Source organism: Equus asinus, chromosome 21, assembly GCF_041296235.1.
Source record: "Equus asinus isolate D_3611 breed Donkey chromosome 21, EquAss-T2T_v2, whole genome shotgun sequence".
NCBI lineage: Eukaryota > Metazoa > Chordata > Mammalia > Perissodactyla > Equidae > Equus > Equus asinus.
In genome coordinates, this window is record NC_091810.1 from 15,721,651 (window position 1) to 15,742,190 (window position 20,540).

Consider the following 20,540-nt stretch of genomic DNA (forward strand, 5'->3'; position numbering starts at 1 on the left):
TTCCACTAGACTGTAAGCTTCATGAAGGCAGGGATGCTATCTACATTCACCATTATACTTCTAACTTTTAAATCCTTAATATGCATTTGGTGAAGGTGATCTGTGATAAGAAAGGTAGTATATTGGGGCCAGCCCCGTGGCCTAATGGTTAAGTTTGGTGCACTCTGCTTCAGCGGCCCAGGTTTGGCACAGACCTACACCACTTATCAGTGGCCATGTTGTGGCAGCAACCCACATACAAAATAGAGGAAGATTGGCACATATGTTAGCTCAGGGAGAATCTTCCTCAAGCAAAAAGAGGAAGATTGGCAACAGATGTTAGCTCAGGGTGAATCTTTCTCACCAACAAAAAAAAAAAACAGAAGAAGAAAGAAAGGTAGTATATTAATAGAAGATTCATAACATTTTAGGTATGATAATTTATTCAGCCTACTGACATTTTTATAGAAAGAACATTCAATATATGTACTTCATAAACAAACTGATACCTCTGGCTAAATAATAAACTGGTAGTGCCCTAAATAATGTTGTTCTTGGAAGTGGCCCGTAGACTTTTTGACATGACCCCAGCAATCCTCATGTAATCACAAAAGCCAAGAAACTGTTTTCTTCTCCAGACCTATAATCAGCTATGTTCTTCCAAAGAGCCCTGATTCCTTTTAGTATTTAGAGACGATTTTGAGCACTAAGTATGCTCATTGCCACTGTGTTGTGCCAATATGACAACTGAAAACAGTTTAATATTTCTTTGTAGTTCTTTTTGTCTTTAAGATGCAAAGTGCAGTAAAAATATGTTTTAAAGTCACTTAAAAGAATTCTCTTTTGTATTGTAAATTTACCAACTTGATGTTGTTCGGCTTATTTGTTTCATTTCACTTTTTACATTTAGAAATATATTTCCATTTTGATTTAATTTGACTTTATAATTATATAAAACATTTACATGGTTCCAAAGTCAAATCTGCAAAGCAAGGTGCATTCAGAGAAGTCTAGCTTTCTTTGCTTGTCCCTTCCACCCCTCTTTCCTCCAAACTTTTTTTTGCTGGAAGTTGGGGGGGCTTTGCTTTCCATCTTTTTTTAAAGCATAAACAAATGTGTAAATATATTTACCATGCACACACACTCATGCATACATGTATCTTAGAAATATGTTAGTGTACTATTCTAGTATACTTTTTCTATTACAAATACTGCTACAGTAAATAGGCTTGTCTTTTGATATTCTTTACCAGTGTGTCCTTAGGTTAAGTTTCTAGAAATGAGAATAACTTTGCTAGATTCTATTTCCTTTCAAAGGGGTTGTACTATTATGCATTCCCACCAACAGTATCTGAGAGTGCCTGTTTCCTTACTACTTTACCAATACAGCAGATTGTATCTTTCTAATTTGTGTCAATCTGATAGATGAGAGACGGTATCTTTGTGTAATTTTCATTTGTATCTGTTTTATTGTGAGCAGTGTTGAACATCTTTTCATGTGTTTACAGGCCATTTGTATTTCTTTTTCTGTGGATATTTTTTTCAGTCTCTACAGAGTTGTGGATCTTTTTCTTTATGTAGAAAGGATAGTAGCTTTTTTTCTTCTAAATAAATTGCAAATATTTTTTGCATTTTTGATATTTTTTTGTCTTCTGTGTCTCCTACACTTGAGTTATTCTACTTCTGTAATTAAAATGTCATGTAAATCTGTACTTTCTTAAATGTTCCTATTGCCACGAACCTAGTTTGGGCCAGAATCACTTCTCACAAGACAATTAAAATGGCTTTTAAATTATTGCCTCCTCCATATCCAGCTTTGCCTTTCCCAAATCTGTTTTGCCCATACACCACATAAATCTTATAAACTATGTCTTTTACAGTCTTTCTCCTGCCATACAGCCTTCAGTTGCTCCTCCTCTGCTCAGAGGGAAAATCATATTCCTCAGGTTATTGTTTAAGCCCCTTCGTGACCTACCACCAATTAACCTAACTTCGTTAGCCAGTGAGCCTAACGTTCAGCCAGATCAAGTTGTTCAGTGTTTCCCATACAGCCTCTGTATTTGTTGACTCTGTTTTTCACTCAGGTTTTTCTTACAGCCTGGATCACTTTATCCTCCCTTTCCTTTCCTAGCCCACTTTCAAACACCTTATCCAAATCTTTCCCATTCTTTAAGCCAAGATCAGATGCTTCCTTCCTATAATACCTCTCCTCTGCTGTTCCCACAATTCTCCCCTATGATCAAGTTCATTTCTGAGAGTATTCTAATTGGAGACCATTAGAATTAAGGAAGCATTAGAGAGGTGGCCATCAGAGATCCAGAGATTTTGATAAATTGTATTCTGGTAGTATCACGTTGACAGAAAACTACTAGCACACACATTTTTTTAATTGATTCATTTAATCTCCCAAGGGCAGTGCCAGTGATGTTTCCATTGTCTACATCTTTTCATTTTTATTAGACTGGTAATTATGACTGCTTAGGGGACAAGAAATTAAATCTTAGTTTTAACCTAACTATACTTTATCTTTTTCTTCAAGTGTACAAATTGTATTTGCAAATTCAGTTTTACCCTGTAATATCCCTGAACCAAAATTCAGAGTGTTTTTCCTGTGGGTGAGGGAAATTTTCACACTCTCTAGATTCTCTGAATTGATGAAGGTTTAGAATTAAAACCTGTAGCTTAGGAGTGTTTTGATAGTGTTTAAAGTATTATATCAAACCTGTGTTCTTACTGCCTCAATAAATACATCTACAGTTTTAATTTTTGCTCTTCATTTAATTGGACCTAAGATAACTACAGAATCCCTTGGAGCCCCAAATAGTTATCAACCTCAGACAAAATTGTTTGCTTGCCAAGGACAGAATGTTCCCCTTTAATAATATAAGGGAAATAAAAGTTCCATTTTGTACCAAAAAGGCAGTACAGGGTAGGCTCATTTGAATTCATGACAAACATAATAAAATGAGAAAGTAAAGAGTGTGTTGGCTAAAATAATCCTTTGGTAATTATCACCTTAAAGGAAGACCTTTAATTTTTAAAGGAAATGGTAGACAAAAATAGTCTTCCTTGCTTTCGATCCAGGGAGAGTTTGTGATTAATGATGAAGAGCATTTAAAACATAAATTTTGCTATTTTTTCCTCATCTTTAAATCACTATAACTGCTTATGTGCCCTAAGAAGAGAAGTGTGATTTAATTATTCTTGGTTCGTTTTTACCCCTGGTAAAGAATAAAAATGTAAAACTATGTCGTTTCTAGATGTTAGTGTAAAAACATAGTGTATGAGGTCTAACCTTTAGATTGCTTTGTAAGATAATCAGATTTGGCAGGGAGATCTGAAGGGCTTGAAAGAAGCAAGGACAAAATTGCCAGCTCTTACCCCCTTACCTTTTCCTGGCCATGTATCTAAAACTGTCACATCCATTACTGTTCACCTGTTTTTCCTCCTCTACTAGACTGTGAACTCTGTGAGGTCAGAACTGAGTCTCACTTCTCTATATATTCCTAGTGAATTCAGGGATGAATCAAGAGTCTAACCCTAGCCATGCTGACAAGCTTCTGTTTAGCCTCAAGCAAGTCATAGTACAGCTCTTTATGCCTGTTTTCAAAAGGATTAAAGGAGAAAATTATAGTCTCTTGGAGATGGAAGAGACCCTAAAGATTACATAATCTAACCCCTTATTTTATGGATGAAGAAACCCTGCCTACCTGGCTCTTCTAAGTGTGAGAATAAAAATAATTGAAACTAAATAAATAGCAGGGTTATATTTTAGACTGATTGTCTTTTGTGAGATAGATTCGTTTCATTTGGGACTATGCTGTAAAGTCTTAAACCAGATTCATGTTTTTCTTTGCAATTTAGTCCTCAAATGTTATTCTTGAGTTAGAAAAAGAATGGATGGTTTAAGTTTCTCAGGGCAGAGGACAATAGGAGAGGGAAAGAAACATCTAATCAGTGGGATAAGTGAAAACCAAATACCGAGATCTAGTTGCTTAAATCATTTGTTTCTCACTAGGCACTTCTCACTAAACTTGTTTTTGTTTTATAATAAACTCATGGACACATTAAGGTCCTTATGTCTAAATATGTGGGCATTTAAAAAAATTATTTTCAGAAGTTTAGATTTGGGCACTTTTAAATTTTTATGTTGTAATAAAATATCTTCAAACTGAATTATGAAGAAGAGCTGTGTCCTGGCGTCTGTTGTAAGTATAATGTATCTCAAGCAAACTGAAATATTTATTTTTAAAATAAGGGAGTGGTTATTTGCTTTTCAGAAGAAGGCTTCCCTTTAAAAAAGCATTCAAACGAAGTACTTACATATGCTACAACAAGAATGAACCTTAAAAATATATTAAGTGAAAAAAGCCAATCACAAAAGACTGCACATTACATGATTCCATTTATGTGAAATATCCAAAATAGGCAAGTCTGTGGAGACAGAAAGTGGATTAGTGGTTACTTAGGGCCTGGAGGGATGGGAGAATGGGAGGCTGGTGGGTAAGGGGTGCAAGGTACCTTTCTGAGGTGATGAAAATGTTTTAAATTTGATTGTGGTGATGGTTGCACATTTCTGTGAATATGTTAAAAACTACTGAATTGTACACTTTAAATGGGTGAGCCTTCTCATGTGTGAATTATAGCTCAATAAAGCTGTATTTGTTTTTCAGTGAGGAAGATTGGCCCTGAGCTAACATCTGTGCCAGTCTTCCTCTCTCTTGTATGCGGACCGCCACCACAGCTTGGCTTGGTGAGTGGTGTGGGTCCATGCCTGAGATCTGTACCCGTGAACCCTGGGCTGCCAAAGCAGAACACGCAAAATTTAACCACTATGCCACCAGGCTGGTCCCAAATAAAGTTGATTTTAAAAAGCATTTATCCTAAGAATTGTTTAGTGAACATTGTTTTGTCATCTAAATAACCGTTTGATTTTTTTACAATAGTGGCTAACATATGTTGATTGCTTATTATGTGCCAGGCATTGTGCTAAATATTTTAAAGCGTACATTTTCTCACATTAGGCGTCAGTTTCCATACAGCTTTTCAGCAACACAGTCATCATTTATTCTCTGTGCATTACTAGCACAGAACCTTACAAATGCCATAAACTCAAAATATTTGAATGAATGCCTGGGTATATGAATGAATGAATTTAGCACTCTGACATGGCATCCTTACACATCAGGGCATAGTTTTCTCCTTTGTATCAGTCTACCCTCAGAGGTACTAAGCACTTCTGGCTCACACAGGGATTAGTGTTTGTATCAAGCAGAATTATTCTGACTTAGTTTTCCCATTTCCACAGAAGAAAGAAAAGAGGAGGGCATTTATTGCGTTGTCCTCCTTCCCTTTGCTCCTTATTTCAAGTAGTCAGCAACCCATCTTTAGCTTTCAGTCTTTATATTTACTCCTGGTGGGAGTGGTTTGATCTTCTAAGGAGAACACTAGCCCAAACAAATTTAGCTTCAAATATTTCTGCATCAGGTGCTGGCCCCGTGGCCGAGTGGTTAAGTTTGCGCACTCCGCTGCAGGCGGCCCAGTGTTTCGTTGCTTCGAATCCTGGGCGCGGACATGGCACTGCTCATCAGACCACGCTGAGGCAGCGTCCCACATGCCACAACTAGAAGAACCCACAACGAAGAATATACAACTATGTACTAGGGGGCTTTGGGGAGAAAAAGGAAAAAAATAAAATCTTTAAAAAAAAAAAATATGTCTGCATCAGAGTCCAAGAAAATTCCTCTCAAAATCTTCTACATAGGTGATAGTTGGTTTTTTTTTTTTTTTCACTTTCAGAGTAGAAATAAGAGATCCCCAAACTCTTACAGGGAAGGCCCAGTTTCTTCTTATTTTTAGACAATTGAATTAAGTTGGATGCTGACTAGATTCACGAATAATATAGTTCAGCTCCACAAGCCAGAGCTCCCTGAAATCTGATGGCCTAGTGGCATGTGGTAGAGATTGCTCTGACACTGTGACATCTATTTTCCTTCGAATTCTGGGTTAACTGGAACGTGCCTCTCCCACAGCTTGTGCTGCTAATTATTGAATTATAAGAAATTACAGTTTTATTCATCACTCAGCTAATCTAAATTTGCCAGACAGTCTTTCATGACATCATTCATGAAAGGGAATAGAGTCAAATAAGCTTTTCTTTTTCTAGAATTCTGAAAATCTTGGGGCTAGCCCTGTGGCCGAGTTGTTAAGTTCGCACACTCTGCTTTGGTGGCCCAGGGTTTCAGCGGTTCTGATCCTGGGCGCAGACTCATCAAGCCACGCTGAGGCGGCGTCCCACATTCCACAACTAGAAGGACCCACAACTAAAAATATACAACTATGCACTGGGGGCTTTGGGGAGAAAAAGGAAAAATAAAACTTTAAAAAAAAATCTTGAAAACTGTGATGATGACTATAAAGCCCTCCATCTTAGTCCATTCAGGCTGCTATAACAGAAAAAATATAGACTGGATGGTTTATAAACAATAGAAATTTATTACTCACAGTTCTGGAGTCTGGGAAGCCCAAAGTCAAGTGCTGGCAGATTTGGTTTCTGGTGAGGGCCCACTTCCTGGTAAACAGCCATCTCACTGTAACCTTACATGGTAGAAGGGTCAAGGAAGCTTTCTCTGGCCTCTTTTTAGTGCTGCTTTTATAAGGGCACTAATTTCATTCATGAAGGTTCCAGCCTCATGACCTAATCTCCTCCCAAAGACTCCCACCTCCTAATACCATCACTTTGGGGATGAATTTTTTGGGGAAAAGCAAATATTCAGACCATAGGACCCCCTCACTCCTGATTATTTTATTTATGAGTATAAGAAAGTTGTTTGCCAATAAATACTGGATCTTATGCTGAAAAATATCAATTTTCTTTTTTTTTTTTGAGGAAGATTAGCCCTGAGCTAACTACTGCCAATCCTCCACTTTTTGCTGAGGAAGACCGGCGCTGAGCTAACATCCATGCCCATCTTCCTCTACTTTATACGCAGGACACCTACCACACAGCATGGCTTTTGCCAAGCGGTGCCATGTCTGCGCCCGGGATCCAAACCAGCAAACCCTGGGCCACCGAGAAGTGAAACATGCGAACTTACCCACTGCGCCACCGGGCCAGCCCCAAAAAATATCAATATTAAAAGCATTTTTTTCTACCCATTCTTTCTTTTTCTTTCCTCCATTTCTTAGAGTTTTAAAGACATAGCTATTTTTAATAAGAGGCTCATAACCGTTTCCTCACTTATTATAAGATTTGTGCCTGATTTCTTAAGGTAATAGTTTAATGGTTTCATTAATAAAACTCTTGTTCAGTAATATATATATATATTATTTTTCTCTTAAAATCCCTCCATTTTTAACTAAAGATCCAGGTTTTTGCTTTTTTTGTTTGTTTGAGTGTTTGAAACTTTGGAATAGAATCAATAATACAGTGTTGCAGGCTGCACATTTTATCCACCTTTCACCTAAAAAGACCAAGCCAAGCAGAAATAATTTAAAAACTCACTTGGGAATATCCATAAAGGATGATTTTCTTTGTGCATAGATTGCTAAATAATTTATAATTCCACTTAAAATTTCATTCGCAACCTATTGATTATAGTTCTGCTGACAGGAACTGTATCAGCCTCCTTTCCCTATAGCATCCAATATATTATTATTATTGAGAAAAGAGAAGTTCTGCCCTTGTTAGCAGAACCAAACTGAAAGGAAGTACTTAACCAACCATATGATAGCAGGGGGGAAATAGTCACAGCCTTTTTGAAATATCAAAGAATAGATCAAGGGAAACCTTTGTTCCATTTAATTTACTATGACATTTGGTCATGTTTAAAGTCTGAAGAGAGAATGTTTTGTAATTTTTATCTTGAGGCCTAGCAAACCATCAAGTCTTCGTGCTTTCCACTGATCAAAAGCAGAGGCTGGGGGCCGGCCCTGTGGCCAAGTGGTTAGGTTTGAGCCCTCCGCTTTGGCTCCCCAGGGTTTCGCAAGTTTGGATCCTGGGCGCAGACATGGCACCGCTCATTGGGCCGTGCTGGGGCGGTATCCCACATGGCACAACTGGAGGGACCTACAACTAGAATGTACAGCTGTGTACTGGGGGGCTTTGGGGAGAGGAAGAGAAGGAAAAAAAAGAAGATTGGCAACAGATGTTAGCTCAGGTGCCAATCTTTGAAAAAAAAAAAAAAGCAGAGGCTGAGTGATGATGCAGCCTTTCTAGGTATGGCAAAACAGCGAAGATGGTAAACATAACAGAAGGGAAAAAAGCATTCCAGTTTTAAAAGAATCCATGTAGTGTGTTTTTATGAGATGAGACAAGAAGCTCATCATATTTTGGTTTTAGTTTTGTCTACTAGGAAGATTCCAGTTTTAGCAATTACTGTAGTATCTGTAGTCTAAGTTTATGAATTATTTCTCTACTTCCTTATATGGTACATATTTTCTTATCCTTGTTTTAATTGTTTTATTTTTGCTTCTCATTGTAAACTGTCTTCTAAAAATTTTTAGTGAGTAGATTGGGTAAAATTAATAACTAAGACTGGTACTTTATTAAAATCCTCATAGGGTACAAGCTGATTCCAAAAAAACAAATTCCTGTATATTTCAGGCAGTTTAAAATAGCTGTGACTGGGTTAGCTTAAGTTGTTTAGCTCATTGATGGATTATGAGTCCAAAAACTTTAGTGGGTTTGAAATTTTTCTGTTTGCTTTGCTTTGACTACCTTCTCTGACTCAAGTCTCCTTTCATGTCTCAGTTGTGTATTCTTCCTCTATTATCCCCTAACACTTTGCATTTATCTGTATCAGACTGTATATGATAATGGTCTCTTTGCTTGCCTGTCTCTGCCATTAAACTGTAAGCTCCTTGAGACCAAGGATTGTGCTTTGTTCCTGACATAGTGCCTGTCATATTATAGATGCTCAGTAACTGTTTTCATAAGTAAATGTTTCATGGTGATTTACGGTACCCTGAATCTTGAGTAAATTCTCTGAAGCTGCTTGATGATGATGACAAAGGGACAGGACAACTAAATTTGATTGAGTCAGTGTTATTGTATCTCTGAACTATAGAACTCAAAATTCCAGGATAAGAATGCTATTATATAGATCAGGAGTCAGTGAACTATGACTGGCTAACCATCTGTTTTTATGAAGCTTTATTGGAACATGGCTATGCCTATTCATTTACCTTTTGTCTACAGGGCTGCTTTTACGCTTATTCCTGTATGTATCAGCTATGGCTGCTTTCCCATAGTGCTGGGTAGGCAGAGTTGGGTAGTTGTAACAGAGACCATATGGCTCAGAAAAACAAAGCTGAAATATTTATCATCTGGCCCTTTACAGAAAATGCTTCTCAACTCTTGTTATAGATGAATGAAGGGAACAGTACGTTATCTAGAGATAGCCATCTCTAAAATGGAATAACTCCAGGGATGGTTGTGAAGAGTAAATTAAATATGTGTCTACTACCTACCACAATGTCTAGCTTATCTTAAGTTCTGAATATAATTTATTAAAAATTATTAAATAATCAAGATAAGGTTAATGATATTTTTATAAACATGTTCCTCAGGGTTTGGTTAAGCACTTGAAACCACTCAGAATATAAGATAAGCTGTTTAACAAAACATTTTTTTATATTTCTAGGTATTTAGAAATTTCAGATATTTTCCGTCAAAAAAAGTGAGAAGAGGGGAGGGAGAAACAACAACAACAACAAAAATCGCTGTCTGTCTGGTCAGGTACAGAGTTCATGTGATCAAGCAGTAACCCCTGACTGCATTAGTGGTTGGGGTAATGGCATGAAAATATTTGTCCATATAAGTACTGGATTTATATTAAAAAGGTAACTGAATAAACATCTTCTATATTCTGTGGCTAAAATACAAAATGTCTTAATTCAGATTAATTTAGGATTTCAGAGATCCCTAAAATGAAAGGTATCTCATGGCCTTAACCTGCCTCAAGTTGAACGAAGTTCCTGTGAGCCTTCAAAAACAAAAAACAAATCCAAACTTTTTTTTCTTAGACTTCAGCAATTCCCCCCACTCCCAACCCCACCCCCCAAAAAACCCCTCATTATCTTGAAGACTTTAATGTACCTTCTTTAATAAACTGTTCTACCAACACTGATCTGAAGAATGTAGAGAGCACAGGAGTAGAACATGAGTGAGCAAAATAGGCAGATGGAGAGGCTCTGTGGCATAATGGTTAAGGAGAGATCTGGAATCAATCTCTGAGTTAAAATTTTGGTGCTTTTCACTTAGTAACTATGATTTGGGGAAATTCTTCAGTGTCTTTAAATCTTAGTTTCCTTATCTGTAAAAAGCAGTTCAATAACAGAACTTTCCTCAACTGGGTTTGTTGTGAGAATTGCATGAGATAATCTATGTAAAATAAAGCCCCAGCAAATAGGAACCGGTTACTAAATATTAGCTACTGTGGTGGTGATGGTGAAAAAGGGAAGCTTGCTTGCTTTCTTTTTTAAGCATAGCTTACTCAAAGTATTATCAGGATCAAATTGCCAGAATAGTGTATTTTCTCTGCTTTTCACTTAGTTTTTTGAGCTCTACATGATATTTTAAAAACTGAAAAGTTAGGAAAAAGAGCAAACTAAATACCTTTTGAGGGCAAGTTTAAGAATCTAACCTCATTCTACCAGTAATCTTGCCTGTTTTCATCTGTTCTTAGAGTCTCTCTTTTTCACCTAAGACTCGCGTAATGCAATTAAGTGGAAAGGAGGCACAGGAATATTATCTCTGAAATCTTCAAGATATGCTAGGACTGACCCTAAAGGGTGAGGAATAATGACATCTGCTGGAATTGTTGGTAAAATATAGTAATTTAAGAACCAAATGTCAAAAATGGTTATATAGTGGACAAGTGTAAGAATTAAAGTAGTGATTTTAGTGCTTGATGTATCAAGTCACAAGTCACTTGAAACGGCACTAATGGAAGAATAATGGAGCAAGCATTGAGATACCTAGTATTTTGGAGGAGTAAATTTGTTTAAAGTGTTTCCTGTTTTTTTTAACCACTTAAAATACTCAAACCTTTCATGTTCATAGCAGTACTATTCACCATAGCCAAGAGGTGGAAGCAAACCAAGTATCTGTTGATGGATGGATAAACAAAATGTAGTACATATAAGGAAATTCTGACACATGCAACAACGTGGATGAACCTTGAGGACATTATGCTAAGCGAAATAGCCAATCCCAATAAGACAAATACTGTATGATTCCACTTATATGAGGTCCCTAGAGCCGTCAAATTCATAGAGACAGAAAGTAGAATGGTGGTTGGTAGGGGAGTTGTTTAATGAGTACAAAGTTTCAGTTTTGCAAAAAGAAAAAGTTCTGGAGATCTGTTGCACAGCATTGTGAATATACTTGACACTACTGAACTGTACACTTAGAAATGGTTAAGAGAATAAACTGAAAAAAACTCACACAAACTTGTTCATTTGGGAGGACACAACATGAAATCATTTGGAAACTAATAGATGAACTCAGCTAAATTAAGGAAAACAAACGATGAAATAAACTGTAAAACTACTCTCTCTTTAATTACATTTCAAAGAGGCTCACTAAGAACAGCAAAACAAGCCATTGTTTTTTCAGTAATCTGATTTATAGCCGTGATTTTATGCTAATGGTACCAGGAAGCCATTGTAGGTTTTTAAGGGAGGGGGAATTATGAGAATTGTGTTTGAAGATGTTTACTAGGGGTCGGTGAGAAGGAAAGATTAGAGAGAGTTCATAGAGAGAGCATGCTGAGTTGGAAAGCTTCAATGAGGAGTCAGTTGCAGTGGTTCTTAGGATTCAGATGGAGAAGAGGAGATTGTATAGGTGGTTGGTGAGGAGTGAGAGAGAGATAAGTAAGTAAGGTACAGCTAAGTAAGGGGAAGTTTAAATGCTGGGATAAAAAGATTTAAATTTGATGTGGTAGGCCTGAGAGATTCAAAATAATCATCATAATTAACATTTACAGAATACTGTCATGTTCTTTATCCTATGTGAGCCTGAGAACATGTAAGGAAAGTACCCTACTTTACAGATAAGGAACCTGAAGCTCCTAGATGTTAAGTGACTTCCTAATCATCACACAGCTAGTTAAGTAGGTCTGGGACGTGGGCTTGGACACCAGATCATATTATGCTCATAAAGGTTTTTGAACAGTAGAATGATATGTACTCTAGAAAGTTCATTTTTAGTGGCTCTATGTAGGATAGATTGCAGGAAGGGAGGAACTGGAAGCAAGGAGACTGGTTAGGAAGCTGTTAGAGCTGTCTAGGTAGATTAGACTAGAGACTTTAGAAGCAGAAACAAAATATTAGATTTGAATACTTAACAGAACCATAGATATTTTTTACTTTAGGGGGCCTTCAAGGCCTTTTGATAGAAGTCCCTTACCTCAGGCCAGGTACACTGTTGTTAATTTTATTTTATATATGAGACAACTGAAGAGCAGAGGTCAAGTGAATTGGTTAAAGTACTAATATCTTCATCCTGTGTTTATCATAACTTGTACTATATACTTCCTCTTCTGATTTGTTAAGGCCTTGCTAAGCTAATTTAAGACCTTGCTAACCTAAGAGGATCCTTCTCCTTATAAGACACCAGCAAAAAGTCCTCTATACTCTACCACGTCTACACTCACACATAAGTGTTATTCATTTTTCTGTCCCAAGTACCTAACACAGAGCTTGTCATGCAGTTAGCAGTGAGTGAGTAAATGAATCAATAAGCTGACATCATGGAATATTAAAAAGCATTAACTTTTACTATTGCCTGCAATTTAGGCCTCTAATTTGTGTCACAGAAAGACTTTATGTCAAACCTAAAAGTTTGTCTTTTTTAAAAAAATAAACTTTTTCTTTTGGAATAATTTTAGATTTACAGAAAAATTACCCCAAAAAAGTACAGTATTCTCATACACCTCTCAACCCAGTTTCAGTTCCCCCTAACATTATTATCTTACATTTCTGTAGTACATTTTTCAAAACTGAGAAACCAACATTGCTTCATTACTATTAACTAAAGCCCAGATTTCATTCAGATTTCACCAGTTTTTCCATTAATGGCTTTTCCCCCCTCCAACTCCTGCCCAGGGTCTAATTCAGGATATCACACTGCTCTCAGTTATCATGTCTCCTTAGTCTTCTCTGGTCTATAACAGTTTTTCAGTTTTTCCTTGTTTTTTGTGAGCTTGACTGTTTTGAGGAGTACTCATCAAGTATTTTATACACTGTCCCTCAATTTGAGTTTGCTTTTCTTACAATTAGACTGTGGTTATTCTCCTCACAGGTAAAGGGCATATCAGAGAGTACATGGTGTCACTGGTGATGTTAAGGTTTGGTCACTTAGTTAAGATAGTGTTATGTCAGGCTTCTCCACAGTAAAGTTACTGTTTTTCCCTTTTTATACTTTATTCTCTAAAAGTGAGTTGCTGAATCCATCCCACCTATATGCTTTACCTCCTGGAGGGGGCACTATCTACATATATTACTTGGAATTCTTCGGTACAAAAGATCTGTCTCTTCTCAATTACTTATTGTCATTTATTTGTATCAGTATGAACTCATATATATGCACTTTATACTTCAGATTATAGCCCAGACTATCGTTACTTATTTTGTTCCTCAAATTGTTCCAGCTGTGACCACTGGGAGCTCTTCCAGGTTGGCTTTTGTGTCCTTTTGACATGCCTCATCTTTTTGGTTTTTGAGTACTTTTTAAACTTTCTGATGCTGTAAGAAAGATAATCCAGGCTTATCTTATATTTTCCCTGTCCCAATTCTAGAATCAGCCATTTCTCCAAGGAGCACTGGTTCCTTTCATTAGATTTAGCAACCAAGATTTGAGTGCTGTGTATGTGTGCTTATTGCTACTGGAGTGTCATTGCTTCTAGGTCCTCTCAGCTGACAGAAGTAGAAAATATATGTATATATACTATCCCAGGTATGCCTGTATCTGTAATTATTTCTGTATCTATTCATCTGTACAGTTATTAAGCTAAACATGAGTTCATACTGAGGTCTCCAACTCTAATCCAGGACAATAGCGTTCATTCTAGCCTTTGCTGTTTGCTTATTTGTAATTTCCTTCCCTGACCGTGAGACATCTGACTTCAGCCATCCACCATCCATTTTATTTATTGTTCATTCACAGTGTACATGTAAAGTGGTTTCAAAATTGTGACTCTACCTCTGGGAGAGACAAATTTACCAACTAGAGTATAGTGTTTATGTACAGTTCCTTTTGTCTTTAGTCTTATAGTTTCTAGCCAAAACGCCATTTTCCAATAATAATAAGCTTTATTTCTTTTTTCTTTTTTAAGAGATCAAAACAAGGCTAAACACCTTGCATCTATCTTCACTTGCCCAGAACTCTAAATCTCTTTTTTGCTTTCTGCTTTCTCTATTCATAGTTGGCTTCAAGGATTTTATATTTAATCCTTATACTGTGACTACAATCGTTTATTCTCATTAATACCACTAACTATAAGTGGACTGGCTCTTCTTTGGGAGTTTTTTGTTTTTTTTTTTTAAGATTTTATTTTTTCCTTTTTTCTCCCCAAAGCCCCCCCCCCCCCCCCCCGGTACATAGTTGTATATTCTTCGTTGTGGGTGCTTCTAGTTGTGGCATGTGGGACGCTGCCTCAGCGTGGTCTGATGAGCAGTGCCATGTCCGCGCCCAGGATTCGAAGCAACGAAACACTGGGCCGCCTGCAGCGGAGCGCGCGAACTTAACCACTCGGCCACGGGGCCAGCCCTTTGGGAGTTTTTTATATAGCATCAGAGCTTAAATTATTCATAGTTGGTATTTGAGAACCTCATCACAGAGATCTTTTCTTCTTGAACAGTTTTGCCAGACTTGGGAGATTTGCTTGATTTTTACACAGATTCTTTACTGGTATATTTTGAATAAGCTGGGTAACATTTTTTGTTTTTTTAGAGTAACTTTTGATAAGTATTTTTGTAAACCTCAATTTCCTTGTTAGCAAGGAACTCATTGGGTTGTTGGAGAAATGCAAATTAGGTGGGCATACAAAGTACCTAGTACAGATCTTGGTACATGGTAGGTATTCGGTAAATGGTAGCAGCTATTAATGACTTAGAAAACATTATATGAAATTGTACTTGAAAATTAATTTACTTCCTGTTTGGCACTTCTGTTTTTTTAAATAGATCTTATCCATTTACCTGTGTGTAGGAGGCAAGAATCGAATGGTAAGATACTAGAGAAGTGGCGTGATGGTGTGGCCATTTATTTCAGTACAGTTTTGATATAAATCTGGCTTTGGGTTTGCCACAGAGTACTGGGTCTCTTTAGATAATACGCTCAAAATTTTTTTAGGTGTTTCTAACATGATCTGTTCATCCACTTGGAGTGCCAAGTAAGGCCATATTTCCCTAAGTATTCAAAATAATACAATTCCTAATCTCATCCTGTATGAGAATGGCTTAAAGTTCGTTTTTCTTCAGGTTCTCTTCCCAGATATTTCCAAAGACTTGCCAGGATAGTATTCAGTCCAAAGAGTTCTTTCCTGGTTATTATAAGAGAAAAGAATGTTCCAGCCACTGGAGGGGTTAGGTAAGGATGGGAATGCTACCGCAGTACATCGCAGCCCAAGAGATGTGTGTGAGGAAGGGAAAGGTGGTCTGTGTAGCTGGACAGCCGGATAAGGGATGTCAGAGCCCTAGTAGGGGGAAGAGTGCATCCATGGTGGGGTGATGTAGCCTCGTGCATGGTGTCAGAGCCCAGGTGTGATGAGGAGGCTTTGACACCAGGGAGGAGGGGGCTGCAGAGGTATGAGATTGATTACATACAGAAAGATAGGGAGTTGATAAAATAAATAAATATGTTGAGGATAATGGAAGCCAGGTTTCTCACTATAAGAGAAAGAAGTTCCAAATTTGAAAAGGAAAAGTTGTAATGAAGCTTGTAGTATTAGATTGGAATATTCTGGTGATTTCACATTTTTTAAATTTAAAAATAATAAAAATTATGAATATAACTTAAAATGTAGCTTAAAAACAAAGATATTTCAGTTTATAAATAACACCAAATATTATCTATATACCTCTTAAAAGTGATTGCCAAAATTTGCTAAGCTTTTGAAAGAACCATGTGATTTATAAGCCAATCCTAAAAGCTTAAGGAAAAGCTTTGGTTTCTGAATTTCAACTTTATAAATTGAATATTAGAAAGTCTAAAGTAAAATCTTATAAATAATCCTATTATATACAAAAACTCCCTTAAGCATGTAATAGAAGTTTTTAAAGAAAGGATAAGGAGAACATCAGAACATAGATGGTCTACCTGATAAAGTTGAATTACAGTTTAGGCCCTGAGCTCCCTGGTATCCAAAGCAAAAAGTTACATATGGAGATTTTAATCTTGGGTCCATGAATTTCTTAGGATTATATGTAAATCTGTGTGTGTACACATTTTTTTCTAGAGAAAGAATGCATAGTTTTCGTCAGTTTCTCAAAGGGTTATGTGATCCAGAAAAGATTGAACTGTTGTATTATATTTTAAAAAAGAAGGCAGGTAACTGAAGGACCTCTATAAATTCGTTTTTAGGGATCCTTTTGCAGCCTACACCAGTGGAGCATGTGTTAGAGAGTTAAATTTAGGTTTTAGATTAGGCTTCAAATATGTGGGGAATTAACGTTTTATTGAATGCCTTTTATGTGCCTAGGAGAAAAAGCTGTCATACATTAATTCATTTCATTCTCACGACATTTATACAAAATAAATATTGTTCTTGTTTTACTGATGAGGAAACTGAGATTCACATTAAAAAGCTTGCTCAAGGTTACAAAGCAAGTAAGTGGCTAAGTAAGGAAGAAGCAGATGTTCTTTCTGTTCTTCCATATCATTATCTCCAAGTGAACGCCTGTTGTGTACTGGGTATTGCATAGGTGCTGGTGACATGATGTTGAACACAACGGACCCTACCCCCGTTCCCCTCTCTCAAAAAGAAGGTGAGGGGAACAAGTGTACAGAATAATAAAACTGGTGTGACTTCCTCTAAATTTAAAACTAATGAGAATGTAATTATTTCAGATATTCCATGTATTGGTCCATTTTCTCTTTTAAGAATGCTAGGAATGCTTTATTGAATTTCCTTAGCCTCCCAGTATCCTTATGGAAAAACACCTATTACGCAAATACACAAGTGAGGCTGAGTGTAAATATGATTGTCTCATTATCATTGAGTCTATTAGCAGGATCAGTTTAGGACCAGGTTTTCTAGTACTTAATATTACACAGTAGTCATCAGTCTGCATATTATAGAAAACCAAAACAATTTTTACAGCTACATGTGTATTTATTAAATCTTCTCTAAGAGTACTTAATTTCTTTTCCTCCCTTTCAGGGATTTAAAAAATAGACAAAAAGAAAAGACGTTTATCTGTGTCTCTTTCCTTTGGTAGCAAGGATATGCTTTGTGCTGCTGAAATGGAAAAGAGAGAGAGTACGACCAAAACCCTTAGGATCCAGAATGTCTGGCAACGCTGCCCTAGAGGCTACACACCACAACTGTAGACGCACAGGGTTTTCCCATCAGGGCATTTGCTCTGAAGGGAGAATTCTTGTGGAAACAACTAGGCCTAGTGAAGCTGCTCTTGGCAGAGGTCAGGCTGTGGAGGGAAGCGCTGTGCTTTAGCACTGTGGCTGAGAAGCTGTTGGTGTTATTCTGCTTATGAGCCCACAAGAGAACGTGTGGAGTTGGTGCAGGACATGACAACAAAGTGTTTTATAATTTCATCATACAAGCCAAAGAGAAGAGTGAGTTTCAAAAAATGTGAATGCATGTTTAACACTGTTGGGAAAATTTTTTTCTCTTTTTTTTTTTCATATTCCTGAATAAAAGAATTTTCCTACTAGGTTGCAGGGCCTCCAGCAGTGATAGCTGGTACCTTGGAATCTAATTTAATTTGATTTACCACATGACAGTGAAGTGCATGTTTTCTAAGAAATTTTATTCTCTTCATTGTTCTGTGATAATAGAGAAGTCTCTTGAAGATTCTTGCTGCTCTAATCACTCTAAATGATTAACAAAAAATTTCATAAAAGTAGTTAAAAGCACAGATAGGCATTATAGGCTAAAAAACCTAGGTTTGAATCCCTTCCTCATTACCTATCAGTTCTGTTACCTTGAGCAAGTTTCTTTTACTCTCACCTTCATCTTTGAGTTGAAGATAGCAGTAGTAATAACTACCTCTAGGGCTGTTATGAGGATTATATTGAAATATGTAAAACTATATATTTAGTAATATACTAAGATTACATATATCTGCTATTTTTATTTTCTTTAGAGAGTGGTGAAGGTAAATGAATGGTCTCTCAACTTAAAAATACTTGATTTTCTAAAAACTCCTACAACAAACCAGCCTCTTTGCCACCCTCCTACAGCTCCCTGAAATTTGCTGCAAGAGCTCTCTGACCTCTCAACACCTACTTGTTACCAGCATTAAAATTACAAGGTGCAATTGTAAGATTTAAATATCAGCAATTGTAAGCATCCATTTTGCATCTAACTTGGAGTACATGGAACACAGTATTAGTCAAATTAACTAATCTAGAAACTTAAATAATTTCAAAGAAACTCTTTTAAAGTCATATAATTTGGTGTCACTAGAATTAAAGAGGCTTTTTCACTGTGAACAGTTTCATTAGGTGCTGTTATGACTGTAATTGTTTTTTAAAAACAAATGAAATGGCAATTGAAACCTACTAAAATGCAAAGAAAAGCTTTGATTTGGGTTTTATGAAACAGTGAAGATATTTTTTAAAACTTGAATTGGAAAATAAGTTAATAAATAACAACCAGGTTGTGAGTTTTAAGTTTTTCTCAGTTTAGAAACTGAACTCAAGAATCCCCTCTCACTCTCAGTTATCTTTTGTGATATTTTTGGTGAGGAAGATTGGCCCTGGGATAACGTCTTTTGCCAATCTTCCTCTTTTTCCTTGAGGAAGATTGTTTCTGAGCTAACATCTGTGCCAATCTTCCTCTATTTTGTATGTGGGACTCCTCCACAGCATGACTTGATGAGCGGTGTCTAGGTCCACACCTGAGATCTGAACCTGCGAACCCTGGGCCGCTGAAGCAGAGCATGCAAACTTAACCATTACGCCACTGGACCAGCCCCGTCAATTATCTTTATTTTTGAAGCCATAAGTCAAGATTTTGAGGCCAGCCCCATGGTCAAGTGGTTAAGTTCGCATGCTCTGCTTTGGTGGCCTGGAGTTCACCAGTTCAGATCCTGGGCACAGACCTACACACTGCTCATCAAGCCATGCTGTGGCATCATCCCACATAGAAGAGCTAGAATGACCTATAACTAGGGTATACAACTATGTACTGGGGCTTTGAGGGGGAAAAAGAAAAAGAGGAAGATTGGCAACAGATGCTAGCTCAGGGCCAATTTTCCTCACCAAAAAGTATACTTTAAAAAAAAGATTTTTTATTTAACAGGGCAAGATGTTTTGCAGACAAATTAGCCTATTTGTCAGTTTTTATGCAATCACTGAAACAACATACAATTAATTTCCTTGGTAAAAGAGTAAATCTTTAATAACTAACTCAATGCCTATCAGAATATCTGGCTCAGAAGAGGTATTTTATTATTCATTCGTGAAGTGCTGAGAGTTGAGAAGAAGAGAATTTCCACAAAAGGAACTCAGAGTCAGCTTCATGGGGGCACTGGCATTTGGGCCTTTAAGATCGCGGTGATCTTGGATATAGAGAGAGAGGTAGAAGGGCTTTCTAGGGTGAGAGAGCTCTAGGAGCCAGGGCCCACAGGTGGTAGCATGTGGATGTTATACACAGTTTACTAGCCATCCAACTTCTGTTCAGCGGCTATCACAGTGTGATTCTAAAAACACTGAAACAAAAATGAAGTTAGCAAGGTAGCTACTTTCGTTTAGGATAGATAGAATAAAATGAAGCATCTCCCTTGGGATTTGGTTTGTCATTTGAGGTGGGCCAAGCTATGAAGAATATCAAAGATAGGTTGAATAGCAAAGGTAAGTAAGTGGCTTACCTTCTCTGAGCCTTAATTTCCTCATCTTTAAAAATGAAGGCAATAAATAACTAGATTGCAGGATATTTTGAGGATTAGATGAAGTAATGTATGTGAAGAGCCTGATACGTAAAAGGTCACGATTCTTTTGGTGGTTATTGATAGTAGTAGGTATAATGGAAATAGTAATACATTGTTTAGGGTGAAGAGATGTTTCGTTATCTAAAAGAATTCATGATGCATTGCAGCGTAAACAGCTTTATAAGAATTTTTAATTCTGGTATCAATCACACATACTCCACATGCCATTTGTGTAATGTGACTACAGCTTTGTCTTCTCATTTCATGATTTAATTTTTTGCTCTGAAAACTTTACATAAACATACAAAGGAGTAGCTGCTTATTCCACAAATTCACCATAGCAGATGCTATGGAGTACAGATGACACTTTTCTACAGAAGTATTTTATAGGAATGTTTAATTCCTTCCTTATCCCAACCTCCCTGGAACTCTCAACTGCTCAT

At 36.9% G+C, this 20,540-nt stretch overlaps 1 protein-coding gene across 5 annotated transcripts in view; it reads left to right on the plus strand.

The window, feature by feature from the left end:
- Window positions 1–20,540, plus strand: part of TMCC1 (transmembrane and coiled-coil domain family 1) — a 252,278-nt gene that overhangs the window by 147,228 nt on the left and 84,510 nt on the right. The window contains exon 2 of one of the 5 annotated variants that reach the window (XM_070492933.1): window positions 9,624–9,718. The exons of the other annotated variants lie outside the window; for them this stretch is intronic. The gene's annotated coding sequence lies outside the window, so the exon portion shown is untranslated. The remainder of the gene's footprint in view (window positions 1–9,623; window positions 9,719–20,540) is intronic. 5 annotated transcript variants of the gene reach the window in all.